The sequence below is a fragment of the Sapajus apella genome, unplaced genomic scaffold, assembly GCF_009761245.1.
Source record: "Sapajus apella isolate SASKATOON/1434 unplaced genomic scaffold, GSC_monkey_1.0 scaffold76, whole genome shotgun sequence".
Lineage (NCBI taxonomy): Eukaryota > Metazoa > Chordata > Mammalia > Primates > Cebidae > Sapajus > Sapajus apella.
The window spans coordinates 6,739,348-6,756,124 of record NW_022437016.1 but is presented as its reverse complement, the minus strand read 5'-3'; the positions used below and the strand labels follow the sequence as shown (position 1 = coordinate 6,756,124).

At 47.1% G+C, this 16,777-nt stretch overlaps 1 protein-coding gene across 4 annotated transcripts in view; it reads left to right on the top strand.

Annotated features, from left to right (window-relative positions):
* LOC116532386 (N-acetyllactosaminide alpha-1,3-galactosyltransferase) overlaps positions 1–16,777 on the top strand; it is a 100,323-nt gene that overhangs the window by 62,157 nt on the left and 21,389 nt on the right. For all 4 annotated transcript variants that reach the window (XM_032251497.1, XM_032251498.1, XM_032251495.1 and 1 more), the window contains exon 2: positions 5,430–5,542. The gene's annotated coding sequence lies outside the window, so the exon portion shown is untranslated. The remainder of the gene's footprint in view (positions 1–5,429; positions 5,543–16,777) is intronic.

Here is a 16,777-nt window from a genome sequence, read left to right as displayed (position 1 = left end):
AGAGATTGCAGTGAGCCAAGATCACACCACTGCACTCCAGCCTGGGTGACAGAGAGAGACTCAATCTCCACAAATATTTGTTGAGCATCTAATAGGTGTCAGGTACTGTACTACATACTGGGAAAATCCAGCAGTAAACGAGAAGGTAAGTCTTCATTTCTAGTGACAGTCCCAGCCCCTGCCTTGTACCACATCCATTAGCATCCCAGGTTGGTCTGGCTTCACCATCGGGGTAGAAGAGGTTAAGGTGAGAAGAGTCATGGAAAGACCCCACATTTGTCTTCCATTCCAGTATTTGTGACTGAAACTATTACAACTCTGCAAAGTTCTTGTCTGATCTTCAGTTTCTTTCTTGTAACTTGGGACTAGAATCTTTGCCCTATTTACCTTTTAGGGTTGTATGAAAGTCAGGTAGCTTTGTAGATGGCAATAGGAGGGCCTGACTGTGACCTTGAGGGAAATAAGTATCTTACCTGTTTAAAATGTAGCTCTGTCCTGAGGCAGTGGGCTGTCCTGTGTCGCTTCTGGAGACTCAACCCAGGAGAGTGGTGGTGTCTTCCAGAAGGGCGAGAGCAGCCTTCTCGATCAGACTGTGATCAGAGAAACCAGGTGCCTCTTTCTTACCTCCATCTAGGGCCATCAGCTCAAAGAAGTGGTAGGAGGAACTCAGGGCCAGAGGAGCACAGAGGTTCCTTGGTTGGGAAATCCTTCACCCAACTGTGTTTGGGGCTCAAGCGCAGGCTGCTATCTGCGCCTGGAACCTTGCCCCTTGTGTGGGAGCTCCTCATGCCTCTCTAGGAAGGCAGGTGTAAACCCTTCTGACTGCAGTTTATTGGATAGGCCTTGACCAAAATCATTGCAGCTGAGACTCCTGGGTCTGTGGCAATCCTTAATGATCATAGAAACGTGCTAGAAACTTCTGCTTCCTCCCTTCTCCCTCCTCCAGGACTGATATGGTTAAAATGTATATTTGATACACAAATGTAAAACTGAGTGAATGACAACATTGGATTAATTGAACACTAGACACTAACAATTATTGAACAACTTGAGATACTGCTGATACTTTTGAAGGAGTATCCCCTTTAATTCTTGCAGTAATCAGTTTCATGTATGTAACATTTACCATGCGCCAGCTGCCCTCCAAGTGCTTTGACTCACATTTTACAGATGTAGAAATGGAGGCACAGAGAAGTCAGTTGCCCAGAATTGCAGAGCATAAGGAGCAGAACCAGGACTCATATCCAGGCAGCCGGGCCCAAGTCTATGCTCATAACCACCACATTCTGCAGCCCCTCAACGACCCCGAGAGGTGGGGATTATGATTATCCCCTTTACACAGATCAGGAAACCAACCAAATTGCTCTTTTACTTTCAAGCATTGGCAAGTACAACTTTTTTGACTGCTCTAAACATGTTTAAGATTAAATGAATAGTGTCAACTTGCAACCTTTGGGTCTGTAACATTCTTTGCCAAGAGCACTTAATCCTTACACCTCCACGGAGGTAAGCAGGTGTGGATAGTGACCTTTAATTCTCAGCAGGAATTTAAGTTTCCCAGCAGGAAATGACCTGGGACACGAAGCCAGGGCTGTTTATAAGTGGGCTGCAGCTCCCTCTACAATACGGAGACCCTATAATTATCCGACTCAGGATGTGGAAGATGGACAGTTACTGAATGCTGGCTGCTATTTGGTAGATCCATGGGCTGCTCAGCCTGTAATGATGAGATTAGTCAACTCGGGGCTGGGCACAGTGCCAACCTCTTACCTGGGTAGCCTCTGGACAGCTTTGATCAATCAGCAGGACTGCAGCCCGAGGCTCATTTGCTACGGTTCTCTGCCTTTCAATTATGGAATGACCATAAGTGTGTGCTCCTTTGTTTTGAGAGTCTGAGGATGAAAGTGTGTCGGGCAGGTGGAAGGTCGTGTTTGAATTTTCTAGAAGTTGAATTATCTGTCTTCCAGGTTTGCACACTCTCTGCCAAGCAGTGGCTGACCAGTCAGGAGCCTTATTCATCTGATCAGTAGTGTTTCTAGAGGCACCTGGATAGGATGAACAACACTGACCCCAACGAGGAGAGGTCCCAGCTGGTGACCTCGAATGAGTCACTGAGACTCTCAGAGCCTCTCTATGTTGAACTTTGAAAATAGTGAAGGGTCCTGTTCTACCACCTCACAGGCGATTGTGAGGATCCATTGAGATAAGAGAGGCTGCTCTGTAAATCATAAAGTAGGAGGCACGTGAGACCCGGGATCAGTGCTTGCCCATCAAGAGGACCAGTTTATCTCATCCTAGCCCTGTAGGTTTCAAAATCAGTTTTCCTTCCCTTCCTCACTGACCATAAGTCTATGGATGGCTTTTAAAATTATTTTTATTTTCATTTTTTTGAGATGGAGTCTCTGTTGCCTGGGCTGGAGGCTCACTGCAACTTCCGCCCTCTGGGTTCAAGTGATTCTCCTTCCTCAGCCTCCCAAATAACTAGGGCTATAGGCACATGCCACCACATCCAGCTATTTTTTGTATTTTTTTTTTAATTTATTATTTTGAGATGGAGTTTTGCTCTACTGCCGAGACTGGAGTGCAGTGGCACAGTCTCGGATCACTGCATCCTCCACTTCCCAGGTTCAAGCAATCCTCCTGAGTAGCTGGAATTACAGGCATCCACTCCCACACCTGGCTAATTTTTTTTTTTTTTTTTTTTTTTGCGATGGAGTCTCACTCTGTTTTCCAGGCTGGAATATAATGGCACCATCTTGGCCCACTACAACCTTTGCCTGCCAGGTTCAAGCGACTCTCCTGCCTCAGCCTCCTGAGTAGCTGGGATTATAGCCACGCGCCACCATGCCCAGCTAATTTTTGTATTTTTAGTAAAGACCGGGTTTCGCCATGTTGGTCAGGCTGATCTCAAACTCCTGACTTCAAGTGATCACCTGCCTCAGCCTCTCAAAGTGCTGGAATGACAGGCATGAGCTACTGTGTCCAGCTGATTAAAAAAAATTTTTGTTTTGAGACAGGGTTTCATTCTGTCTCCCAGGCTGGAGTGCGGTGGTGCGATGTTGGCTCCCTGCAACCTCCGCCTCCCGGGCTCAAGCGATCCTCTCACCTCAGTCTCTTGAGTAGCTGGGACTACAGGCACATGCCACTATGCCCAGCTAATTTTTAAATTTTTTGTGGAGATGAGGTGTCACTGTATTGCCTAGGCTGGTCTCCATCTCCTGGGCTCAAGTGATCCTCCCACCTCAGCCTCCCAAAGTGCTGGGATTATAGGCATGAGCCACCGTGCCCAGCCTCCTAGGTGGTTTTAACACAACAGATTGTCCCTGAGCCCCTCTTGAGGTGTTTGTGGTGCTTGGGATTGGGGAGGAGAACCCAAGTGAAAGAAAAGGCAGGGCCCATCCATGAGCCAGTGGCCCTAACAGGGAAAGACAGAGCCCTAGAGAGCACAGCTTCAGCAGGAAGATTTCTGTTACTTTTTATTCTTAATGTTCATACAAAACGGGCACATTTGTGATGCATTTTCACAAAGTGGATACATGTGTGTCACCACTGCCTGAAACAGCACATGACCAGCCCTGCATCCCTGGAACTTCCCTGGGCCCTTCCCAGTCAGTACCACCTCTAAGGAGTCACCATCCTGAGTTCTACTACCACAAGTTAATTTGGCCTATTTTTTGTTGTTGTTGTTTGTTTTGAGATGGAGTCTCACTCTGTCTCCCAGGCTGAAGTGCAGTGGTGCAATATCGGCTCACTACAACTCTGCCTCCTGCGTTCAGGCAATTCTCCTGTCTCAGCCTCCTGAGTAGCTGGGAGTACAGGCATGTGCCACCACACCAGCTAATTTTTGTATTTTTAGTAGAGATGGGCTTTCACCATATTTGTCAGGCTTTTCTTGAACTGCTGACCTCAAGTGATCCACCTGCCTTGGCCTCCCAAAGTGCTGGGATAACAGGCATGAGCCACCACGCTCTGCCAGTTTTGCCCATTTTTGAACTTCAAATAAATGGAATCATCCAGTGGGTACCTTTAAGCCGGGATTCTTTCACTTGACACTGTGTGTGTGAGATTTTCCTTGTTAACACGAGTAGCTGTAACTCGCTCATTCTCATTGCTCTAGGTAGAATTCCATTGTGGGACAAGGTGACAACTTATCTGTTCTAATGATAGGCGTTGGGGAGCATCCAGTTTGGGGTGTGCTATGAATATTCTAATGCATGTGCCTTGGTGAACATCCACACACATTCTTTTGGGTGTGGAGTTGGGAGCAGAACAACAGGATTGGAGGGTGTGCACCTGTTTGGCTTAAATAGATACCCAGGAAGGATTTAAGCAAGGTGTTAGGAAGAACTTCTGGACCCTAAAGGTTGTGGCCAACTAACTCATGCCCAAGAGGCAGAAGCTGTGAAATTTCCTTCTGGGGAATGGGAGGAAGAGGCTGGATTAGACGCTGCTGAGTGCTGCGGGGGGTGGAGGGCAGTCCTTGACTCCTTCCTGTCTGGCTTTGGCTTTGGTGCCCTGTCTTCAGTCTGGGGTTTCCAGACTGTACTCCCCAGAGGTGTCTCAGCCATGTGAGAGGATGAGGAAGGAGATTTGAGCGTCATTTCCCTGCTTCAGCCAAAGGGCTCTGTGTGTTCTGTTTCAGGTCGTGGGGGTTCTGAGAATGACTTATTTACTTTTTGAAAAAGTTTTAGCTGTTTCGACATTTGAAAATCCACTGCCCATAGGTCCCTTCCAGCTGGAAGATTCTGTTTTGGAAGCAGGAGGTGGGTGTGGGAAGGGTTAAGCATTATTCAACTAAAGTGCAGAGTTGAGCCTCGGTGACCTTTTAAAATTCTTGTAGTGTGGTTTGCGATGTGGGACATCCTGTAACATTCTATAAAAATGCAATGTTCAAATCAGACAGCGACTTCTGAAGCCTAGAGGATGTAGAGGAAGGACTTAACTTTGAGAAACGTTTAGATAGAATTTCCATGAGTCTTGAGGACTCTCAAGATAGCCTTTTATCCATTTCCCTCTGGGTGTGTGTGTGTGTGTGTGTGTGTGTGTGTGTGTGTGTGTGTGTGTATGTGTGTGTGTGTAACTTCCCCACTGGCTGGTCTAGGAGCAGTCACTTGAGGTTGTTTGGGTCCGGAATGGTTCCCATTTTTATCCAGCAGTGTGATGTGAGCCCCCCGGGTGTCCCTCTCAAGGGTGGGTGGTGGCCTTTCCTCCTCCCATAGTAGGCCCAGTTTGGACCATGGTTTTACTTGGCAGAGAGGCCGGGCTGCTCATAGATCCAGAGAGGAACATTTCTGCCTTGGCACGCAGCTCGGGGTCAACAGGCCTGATAAACAGCCCATTTCCCAAGGCCTGCAAGGAACAAAGCCCTGGGCAGCTGAGGGCACTGTCTACTCCCCAACTCCTGAAGCAGCTGTTTATTCTTTTGACAGGAGTTGAAACCAGCACCTTCCCTTCCTGAGTCCTGCCTTCTCCTGCAGAAGCGAGCTCAAAAGAACTTTGCTGTTTTGCCTTTTACTCTGGCGTGAAAGCAGCAGACGATGAGGTATGTGAGATGGTGAAATGATTTGCTTCTGCCATGCTGGGGTCATGGGTGGATCCCCCTAAACACTCTCTGGTCCCCTCAGTAGTTTTGGAAGAGGACAAAGTCCTTCTCTCTCCAGCAGTGGATCTGGAAGCAGGATGCTGGCTCAGGGACTTACACTGTAAGTTCAGCTTTATCTTGCTCTGCCTGCCAGGACCTCACAGGGTTGCAGCCATCAGCCGCTTGGAGTTTTTCCTGCAGGATTTAGGGTGTTAATACAGGGGCAGGGGGTGAGTCTTGGGGCCCAGGGGTGAAGTTATGGATGGAGGCAGAGCCCGCTCAGGATTGTGTAGCACCTTTCATTTATCTTACTTTGGTTCTCTGGGAAAAATCCTTGCACAGTGATTTCTAGACCAGGCAGGGTGGAAAAGCTGGCCGGATCCAGCCTTTAGATTTCCCAAAGGGGATTTGAGAGAAAGCACTATGAGATATACTTCAGAGAACAGGTTGTTCCGTTTGAGATGGCTGGAGCGATAGTGGGCTGTGTATTTAGTCTCAGACCTGTCTCTTATTTTCCTGTGTCCGTTTACTCTGACCCTTATAATGAAAAACATAACTGAAGACAAACTTCCATGCACTTCCCCCGCTTCCTTGTGAATTGCATCATGGGAGCCTTGCCTGGTAAGACCCAGCAGCTCACTGAGGTTTTAGGATAAGGCGGCGTTCTCCCTCCTTAGGCCCAGCACCATCCCTATGCTAAGGGCTGGGGCTGGGAGGCAGGGGGTTCTGCATTTTATTATTTATTTATTTATTTATTTATTTGAGATGGAGTCTCGCTTTTGTTGCCCAGGCTGGAGTGCAGTGGTGTGATCTTGGCTCACTGCAACCTCCCTGGATTTGAAGCCTAAATCCACCATTTTATGCTGTGTGACACTGGGCAAGTTACTTCACCTTTCTGAGCCTCTGGGGTTTTTTTGTTTTGTTTTTTTTGAGACGGAGTCTCCCTCTGTCATCAGGCTGGAGTGCAGTGGCACATTCTTGGCTTACTGCAACCTCCGACTCCCTGCTTCAAGTGATTCTCCTGCCTCAGCCTCCCAAGTAGCTGGGATTACAGGCACATGCCACCACACCTAGCTAACTTTTTTGTATTTTTAGTAGAGATGGGGTTTCACCATGTTGGCTGGAATGGTCTCAATCTCCTGACCTCGTGATCTGCCCGCCTCGGCCTTCCAAAGTGCTGGGATTACAGGCATGAGCCACCGCGCCCGGCCTCTGAGCCTCTGTTTTTATATCTGTAAAATGGGGATAACAATAGAGTAACTTCACAGGGTTGTCATGAGGCTTAACTAAGAGACTTCTGAAAAGGGGTTTAGCCCGGGGCCTGGCCTGGCCTGGGTTGACTGTGGAAAATCCAGGCATTGCAGGGCTTGAAGCTGATTCCATCTGGGGAGCCCTCTTTAAGAAAAAGAATGCAAAGTTGCAAATACAATGTTATAAATGGAAGTAAATAAATAAATATCTGGAATATGAGAAGAGACACCACAACAAATAACAAAGACTGACAAACACTCCAAATATAACAAAATCCAGAAAATGACGACATAATAAGATGATGTAAAAATAATACAAAAATGATTAGCATTACTTAACTGCCAGATGCCCCTGTCATGTTTTGGCTACATGCTGTTTGATTGCCATGTTATCTGACAACAGTTTTCTAGTATCATTTCCAATTAAAACACAAAAGAAAGATAATCAGTTTTTCCTGTGGCATGGTTAATCAATGGGACCTTTTTATACCTGAGAGTTTAGGGGAGTTTCTTTTAGCTTCCCCACTTATTATTGGCGATGCCACATCTGTAAGTTTTTTGACAGTTTCTCAGGTGGCTTCAGCCAGATCATGAGAAAACTCAGCCCTGGATCCTTGCTAGGCACAGTGAGGGGGCTGGACCTGGGTCTCGGATGGAACATGAGGTGTCTGTGAGACCTGGATCCTAGTGACCCCTGACCAGGGAGCTGGGAGAGCAGTGTGCAGTTCATCTTCTCCTTGAGGCCGAAGGAAAAGGGGCCCAGGTGCTCAACAACCTTCACCTGGGACAGGTTGTTCCTGGGACCTACTGGGTGCGTAGCCCCCCAGCTGACTAATGGGTCAGCCCTGCAGCTCAGCCTGCAGCCCTGGACAGGCACTGAGGCTAGAGACTCACTCCCACAGGTAGGCAGCACACTTTATCCCTGAGAAGGTTTGAGCTTTCTCATGCCCACCCTAATGGGAAATCAGGCCCTGTCTTGCAAGGGGGTCTGTGCACGTGAGTACCCTGACACCTGAGCCTCATCAGCTCCTGGTAAGTCAGCCTCTGCACTCAATGCACATTGGTTGGTGGTTCCTCTGCATGATCCAAGCCAAAGACTGAGAAGTGATAGTTGATGAATCCTATCATTTGATCATCACACTAAGGAGCCTGCGTAGGTCACTGCAGCAGGGTGAGCTCTATGTGGCTAAAAGAAATGCCCTCTTGAAACCACAAGGTTTCCAGCCTTGAGGCTGATTTCTCATCCATATTCTGGGTCCATCAGAGAAGCCTACTGGAGAATCTTAGCTCCAAAGGACTTGTTTCAGGGATGAGGAGACTAAAGCCAGAAAAATTTGTGACCCCAGTTTAGAAAGCTGGCCCTTTGTTGGCAGTGGGGCTGACCCACAGGACTGTGACAAGGCTGGGGGCAGGGGTGGGGCAGGGCCAGGGCAAGGCCGGGGCAGGGTGGGATGCGAATGTGGGAGCAGCCGGTCTGGTCAGAGCTGTGTTTCCGGGGTAGAGTGGGGTGTGGAGCTGTCTTTAACACAGCACATGGAGTGTGGACTTGCCCCTGACAGTTTTGAGAGGTGCTGCCCATCAAGATTCCTCTCTCAGATGAACTCACAGCCTTGCTTTCACACCAAGCCCTGAGCTATGCATTCCTGAATCTCTCCCATTAAAAAGCATTGTCATTAATATAGGTACTGTGTGTGGAGCATTAACAGACCATGGGCATTAACAGCCCGTGGGCACAGTGTGCTTACAAGAACCCTTTGAGGAGGGTGTTAGAATCTCCACTTTGTATGTGGAAATAGAGGCTCAGAGAGTTAAAGTAGCTTGCTCAAGGTGTACATCTAGGACTCTGCTGATTTAAGAGTCTTTGTACTTCACCTAATTTTTACCTGGAATGCTGGAGCTGAACACTCTCCTTTATAATCAAGGATATGGAGGACTAAAGACTAGAGTCCTGTCCAAGGTCATTAACACCCAGTTAATTACTGCATCCTTCCCCATCCCCTCACCTGTTTTCCTTCTCTTGGCAACACTGTCACTACCTGACATTATATATCCTGTTGAGTCTCTTGACTCCCATTGGAACAGAAGCTCTATGATAATCTTGTTCACTAAAGCATCTCCCCAGAAAACATCTGGTGCACAGTAGCCTAGTTCCATGTTTGTTGATGAATTCGTGGCAGAGCAGAAGGAGCGCCTCAGAGCTCTCCTTACTCATTTGTTCACCCCAAACACTTGTGTTACAGGAAAGGGGTCTGGATTCAGACCCCAAGAGAGGGTTCTTGGATCTTACTCGAGAGAATTGAGGGCAAATCTGTAAAGTGAAAGCAAATTTATAAGGAAAGTAGAGGAATAAGAGAAAGGCTACTCCATAGGCAGAGCAGCCCTGAGGGCTGCTGGTTGCCCATTGTTATGGTTATTTCTTGATTATATGCTAAACAAGGGGTGGATTATTCATGGCTCCCCTTTTGAGACCACATAGGGTAACTTCCTGATGTTGCTGTGGCATTTGTAAACTGACATGGTGCTGGTGGGAGTGTAGCAGTGAGGACAATCAGAGGTCAGTCTCATCGCCATCTTGGTTTTGGTGGGTTTTAACTGGCTTCTTTACTGCAACCTGTTTTATCAGCAAGGTCTTTATGTCCTGTATCTCGTGGTGATTTCCTGACTTATCCTGTGACTTAGAATGCCTTAACCGTCTGGGAATGCAGCCCAGTGGGTCTCAGCCTTATTTTACCCAGCTCCCATTCAAGATGGCATTGCTGTGGTTCAAACGGCTCTGACACTTGGGATGCACCTACTGGAAGCCAGGGCCCATGCCAGTCTGGACCCATCACAATAGCCTGAAACTGATTAAGGCTCAAGAGGGAGGAGGGGTGGGTTCTAAGGGCCTGGTGTAGGAATCTCAGGCTCAGAGGAGAATTCTTTAGCCTACAAAGAGGTGGAGCCTGCGGGGAAGGCTTGGTTTCCCCTGCCACCACTTTCACCCTGCTGGATTCCTGCTCTCCGAGATAATGGCTTTTCCATGGCCTCTGAGTGCACGGCCATTCAGCTGAGAGGTTTACCTTTTCCCCTGGCATGAGATGGAGAAAACAGGGTCTGCTAGAATTCCTTTCAGAGTGGTATTCTGTTTGGAAGGAACACCTTGACTTCGCCCAACTGGGGCGGAACTGTGAGATTCTCTGAGGGTGTGTGTGTGTGTTGTTCTGTGTGAGAAGGACTGGAGGTGGGTGGTAGGGAAGAATTCATTTATGGGCCATATGGAAAAGTCTGTCTGACACTCCAGGGAAACAGAAGCAGAAAAGGAGGAGGGTGAGGGTGGAGTGAGGAAGGTGGAGAAATGACAGGCTATACAAAGTGACCCTGCCTTGCAAAATGCCTCTACATTCTTAGCATAATCTGCACACGTTCCAGGAATGGGGGTGAGAGTGGCTGCATTTGGGAAGCAGTGCAGGTGCTGAGTTCTGGTTAACTGAGTTCTACAAATGGCCTGGGGCCATAGGATGGGTTCAGAGAGAAAGTACACAAGTATTAGGGCAGAAGGTCTGAGAGATGGCAGGAGGGCTCTGGACCACTGCAGGCTGTGCAGTTGGGGCTGTCCAAGTTCACCCAGTCCTCTAAGGCGTGGGACCCAGGGGACATCATGGTTCCACTCTCCCACTTAAGACAGGGTGTTAATACTTGGCAGATCCTAATTCTGTGCCCCAGCCCTTGAAAGGAGAATTTAAAAACAAACCCACATTTCTTTCCTTTCCTTTTTTTTTTTTTTGGTTGATGCAGGATCTCACTCTGTCACCCAGACTGGAGTACAGTGCCTCAATCATGGCTCACTGTAGCCTGGACCTTCCCAGGCTCTGGTGTTCCTCCTACCTCATCTTCCTGAGTAGCTGGGACCACACATGTGCACCATCACGCCCGGTTACTTTTTGTAGAGAGGAAGTTTCCCCATGTTGCCCAAGCTGCTCTTGAACTCCTGGGCTCAAGCAGTCCACCCACCTTGGCCTCCCAAAGTGCTGGGATTACAAGCATGAGCTACCGTGCCTGACCCAAACCCATGTTTCTTACTGGTGGGTAGGACAGTCAACCACCAATCTTCAGAATTACAGAGCTCAGAAAATTCAGAGAGACAAACACATAAGGGAAGGACTTTTACACCACATTGGCTGCCAAACGCCTCATTTTTTGTCCAGAGAGAAAAATAAAAATGTTTTTAAAAGACCCATTGGCCACCCTGCCAACCTTCCTCCCTGGAGGCTTGGATTCCAGATTCCAGGAAGCATGTTACCGCCCATTTGTAGTGCTTTTGTAAAGGATGCAAAATTGGCTATTCGGACAGCTTCCAGTTATAAGTGTTTTTTTTTTTTTTTTTTTTTTTTTGAGGCAGAGTCTCACTCTGTCACCCAGGCTGGAGTACAATGGTGCAATCTAGGCTCACTGCAACCTCCGCCTCCCAGGTTTAAATGATTCTCCTGCTTCATCCTCTCAAGTGGCTAGGATTACAAGGCCCAGCTAATTTTTGTATTTTTAGTAGAGATGGGGTTTCGCCATGTTGGCCAGGCTGGTCTCGAACTCCCTACCTCAAGTGATCCGCTTGCCCCTGCCTTCCAAAGTGCTGTGTTTACAGGTGTGAGTCAAGGCACCTGGCCATCCCATTGTAAATCTTAAACAAGAGTGACGATTGGCCACAGCAAAAAAGCAGGCAGATTCAAGCCATGTATGAGATCCAAAAAGAAATGGGCTTGGAGAGTTGCTTCTGATGCTAATTTTTGGAATAAAAAAAATCACAAACACCTGTGTATTTGGAGAGGAGATTTGAAGGTATGTCTGATTTGGGCTATCCCTGATGTAAGTGCCAATATTTTCAACCGTGAGAATTTTCACACTTATCTACTTAAGGCTTCTCACAACTGGGAGACAATTTGCGTTTGATCCTCAGCAGGTGGTGTTGGCAAGGCTTGGGACACAGAGCCACCTTCTCTGTTGCCTCCAGGGCACACACAGGGGGTTGTAGCAGTGCCTACATCCCACTTCTGAGGCGTCCTTAATCAGGCTGCAACACAGAACAGATGGGTAAACCTTTAGAGTCCCTCATTTGCATGTATTTTCACTGCATTGTATAACATGTTCTTATTCCAAATCCCTCCTTTCTTTCCTTCAGATCTGTTTTGAGCACTTTCTAAGTACCAGGCAGTGTTATCTCACTGGATCCTCCTGACAGCCTATTTTATGAATATCAGTATATCAGTAATAAGAACTAGTGGGCCTTTTTTTTTTTTTTTTTTTTTTTTTTTTTTGAGCATTTACACTCTGCCAGGCACAGTGCTAAGTATTTTATGGACATTATCTCTTGTAATCATCACTATTAATTTAATGCGATCTAGCAGACATCCACAATCTCTTATCTGAAACCCTGGGGCCAGATGTGTTGGAATTCAGAATGTTTTGGACATAGATTATGTATCATAGATTATATAACATGCCCAGTGTAGCAGCACTGCATAATAAAAATGCATCAATATTTATGCAAAGAAATGTTTAAACAGTCTCACCCAGTGGGATAAAGATTATAAATGGCCTCATGTCAGTTAGGGCCTTGATGCCAATTGAATTACAAAAAGATGTTTGATTTCCAGAGATTTCTGGAGTTGTGGATGTGGGCCACTGCTCAGGGTTACCCAGCTTCATTTGTCAAAGTTGAGACTCACAACCCCACATCATTCCAAAGTTTGTGGCTACCACCATCCACACTTCTCTGGAAGCGAGGACATTAGAACAGAGAGGTGGCCACAGCCTTAGGTTTTTGCACCCAAAAACCAAGATTATTCCAGCACTCAATGCTGGTGCTTTGGATGCAGACTCTAATGGCTTTTTTCAGCAATGGGGATGAGTTGCCTACAGCCATCTGCTTTTTCTGACCTTGCCACAGGCCTGGGGCTGTATGTGCTGGATCACATGGCACCTAGAGGGAAGAGGCCTGAGACTGAGGTTTACCCAGCAAGCCCGTCGTCATCTCAGGGTCTCTGGAATACTGCCCATTATGGTTGTATGGAAAGCTGGAGGTTGGGTTATGACATTGAATTTAGCCCTGGCTTTTTTGTTTCCAAACAGAGCTCACTTTCTGAAGATCCCATTCTTTCTTTTTTTAAACTGGATTTAATAATAAAGCGTTTGTAAGATATGAGATCTGAGACTAGAATCATCTAAGAAATCTCTTTGAAAAGAATTGGAAAATGACCTGTGTCCAGAGGGGACAAGTTTAAGTATCTTTCTTATTAGATTTAATTCACTTAGCAAACATTAAAGGAGTGCCTCGTCTGCTCTCCATGAGGCACTGGGGATTCAGGGTTGAATAAAACCCAACTCCTGCCCTCAGGAAGCTCACAGACTGATACTGGAGGCAGAGCTACTTCCAAAAACAACATGTATAGCAAGGTGAATAGAGACAGGGTGAGCCCAAGGAGAGAAGGGGATCTCAGCTGGTGGTTGGATGGGGGTGGGATGTGGCTTCACAAAGCAATGACATTTGGTGTGTGGCTGGCCACTGTCTCCTCTTAGCTTCCAGAGGTCCACTGTCTTGGTTTTCTTCCTCCTTCCTGGGCTTCTCCTTCTCTATCCTACTTCAAAACGTTGACATTTTCAGGCTTCAGACCAAGGCCAGCTTCTTTCCTTTTCCTCTCTCTACATTCTCTCACAAGGTAACCTTGTAACTGCCCAAGGGGTTCACCTTGCCTGCTGCCTAGACAGAGCTGATTTATCAAGACGTGGGAAGTGCAAAAGATAAACAGTAATTCACACAACAGGCTGTGCAAGAGACCAAAGTTTTACTATAACTCAAATCAGTCTCCCCGAAAATCTCATAACCTCTGGAATAATGTCTGGTAATATTTAGAATTCCAGCCTCTCTCATTCTAACTTGGTGGCTGGTGGCCTTTCATTCGTTTTACAAGAACAGTTTAGCTTTTGGGAAGGGCTATGATTTAAACTATAAACTAAATTCCTTCCCAAGGCTAGTTGAGCCTACGCCCAGGAATGGGATGACAGTTTAAAAGTTAGAAGCAAGATGGAATTGGTTAGGTCTGATGCCTTTCACTGTCATAATTTGTTTAGCTATAATTTTGCAAAGGCAGCTTCAGCCTCATTCATTTCCTTCACATTAACTACCTTCCATATGTGGACAACTCTTCTGATTGCATGTCTAGCCCACATCTCTGTTGAACTTCAGACTTGAATGTCCATTTGCCTATCATCTCTATTTAGGGGTGTGTAGACACCTCAAAATTAACATGTCCTAGTGATAACTCATGATTCTTATCCCTCAGACCATTTCCTCTTCCATCCAACCCATCTCAGAAAATGCTACAATTGTCCACCTGGCTGCTTAGACAGAAGCCTTGCTTCTTTCCTCTCCCTTGTCTCTGACACCTACATAACCAGCCAAATCCTATCAATCCTCTTGCCAAGGTGCGTGTGTGTGTGTGTGTGTGTGTGTGTGTGTGTGTGTGTGTAGACTCAGTCTTGCTCTTGTCCACCAGGCTGGAGTGCAATGGTGCGATCTCAGCTTACTGCAACCTCTGTCTCCTGGGTTCAAACGATTCTCGTGCCTCAGCCTCCTGAGTAGCTGGGATTACAGGCACCTGCCACCACGCCTGACTAATTTTTGTATTTTTTGTAGAGACAGAGTTTTACCATGTTGGCCAGGCTGGTCTTGAACTCCTGACCTCATGTGATCCCCCAGCCTTGGCCTCCTAAAGTGCTAGGATTACAGGCATGAGCCACTGCGCCTGGCTGCCAAAGTATATTTTGATTATTCTACCACTTTCCATCTCTCTACCTCCTTTTTTTTTTTTTTTCCACTCTTTTTGCCCAGACTGGAGTGCAATGGTGCCATCTCGGCTCACCACAACCTCCACCTTCTGGGTTCAAGTGATTCTCCTGCCTCAGCCTCCCAAGTAGCTGGGATTACAGGCAAGTGCCACCACGCCTGGCTAATTTTGTATTTTTAGTAGTGATGGGGTTTCTCCATATTGGTTGGCCTGCTCTCAAACTCCCAACCTCAGGTGATCCGCCCACCTTGGCCTCCTAAAGTGCTGGGATTACAGGCTTGAGCCAGCGCTCCAGGCTCTCTACCTCCTTTTTAACACACGCCACTGTTCTGTATTTTATCTGATGGTCAGTCCAGTGTGATCACAAGAGGAGAAGACACAGGAAAGGCTCAGGAAGAAACAATGTTTATTATGCGCACAGGTCCCAAAGACGGGAGGCACAGCACACCACACGGGACCACGTGGGAAAGACATAAGGGTGGTCAGGAGACAGAAGACAGGGAGCAAGGGGAAGACTGAGGCCAGAGACCTGATTGGGGTTTCCATGGGAAAGGCAGGGTGGGGTGAACAGTTTAGGATGGACTAGTTTGAGTAATTTCAGAGGGCTTTAAGCTCTCAGGGTGGCCCCTAGTTGTCTGGTACCTGGCCCTGATGGGATGATTAAGGCCAAGTCATATTGCCTCCTAGGGTATGCAGGGTGGGTGAAGATCTACAGCTCAGGATCGGTTTGTTTGTCTATCAAAGGCATGCTTCTTACTGAGCCTTTGCTATCTCTAAAAACTGTCTAGTCTTAGAAGGGGGCATTATCTCCCCAGCTAGAAAGGTTTTTGAAGATGTGAAAACATCATAACGTATAGCCGATAAAAAACATGTATGCAATACAGTCACCCTTTCGTTTTGGCCATCAGAATCGTCTGCCACCTCACTCTCCACTCTGCTGTCAGCTCTGATCTACCCTCCACACCCTGGCATATGGGCAGGCATCTCTGCATGAAATTGGATCCAGTTATTCCCTGGCTTCTGAGGTGCTTGTGGCTCCCTCCCCTCCTGCCCATGCCTTTCATGGTCTATTTGCCCTGTCCACCATCCTGTTGCCAACTAGCACTCCTTCTTTGATCCAGCCATGCTGAGGTGAGAGTATTTTTCTTCTTTAATGCTGTCTGTTTAAGTTTTTTCTCCCGTCAGCCTGTTACAGATGCTGCTCCCAAAATAGTCTCTTCCTTCTTGTGGTGCTTTTCATCCTTTTCCATCCATCTTTATCCCTTGGGACTTGGCTTTACTTTTAACCTCCACAGTGAGCCTTCCCTGATCACCCCACATTAACGTACTCCCAGCCTGTTGTTCTTCACATAGCACCCCTGCTTTTTTAAGCAATTTCATGCAGTGATCAGGAAATGTCTATGCACCTGCTGTGCACCAATTTTTTGCTTGCCTGTGAGTGTGATGGGGCTATGCTGGGGGTAGCTGGGAAGTGGGTGAGGCCTAGTTTATAAACTCAGGGTCATTTTCCCCTCTGAGTAAGAGAATGTTTTATCAGTATGCCAAGGGCATGGAGCTTGGGGATAGGATGGCTCCTCACAACCATGAGATGAAAGGTGGGGCGATCAGCCTTGGGAGGCTACAGGAGTCCCTGGGAACCATGTATGGCTACTCCCACTGTCTCCTACATCCATGGCAGGTAGGGATACCTTCCCTCTGAGCCCCAGTGTGGCCTTAGCACCCTTCCCAATGCAGGCAGCCTCCTCTATTAATCAAATTGGCCTGATCTGCCACTGCAGGTCTATGCAATTTCAGGTAGAACAGACTCCTCAGCTCTAGTTATTTCTTCCCAAATGTATCCTTTTAGAAAGAATTAGGTGGGAGTATAAATTACTTCAATCATTGTGGAAGACAGTGTGGTGATTCCTCAAGGATCTAGAACCAGAAATACTATTTGACCCAGCAATCCCATTACTGGGTGTATACCAAAGGATTATAAATCATTGTACTATCAAATAATGTGCACACGTATGTTTATTGCAGCACTATTCACAATAGCAAAGACTTGGAACCAACCCAAATGTTCATCAGTGATACACTGGATAAAGAAAATGTGGCACATATATGCCATGGAATACTATGCAGCCAGA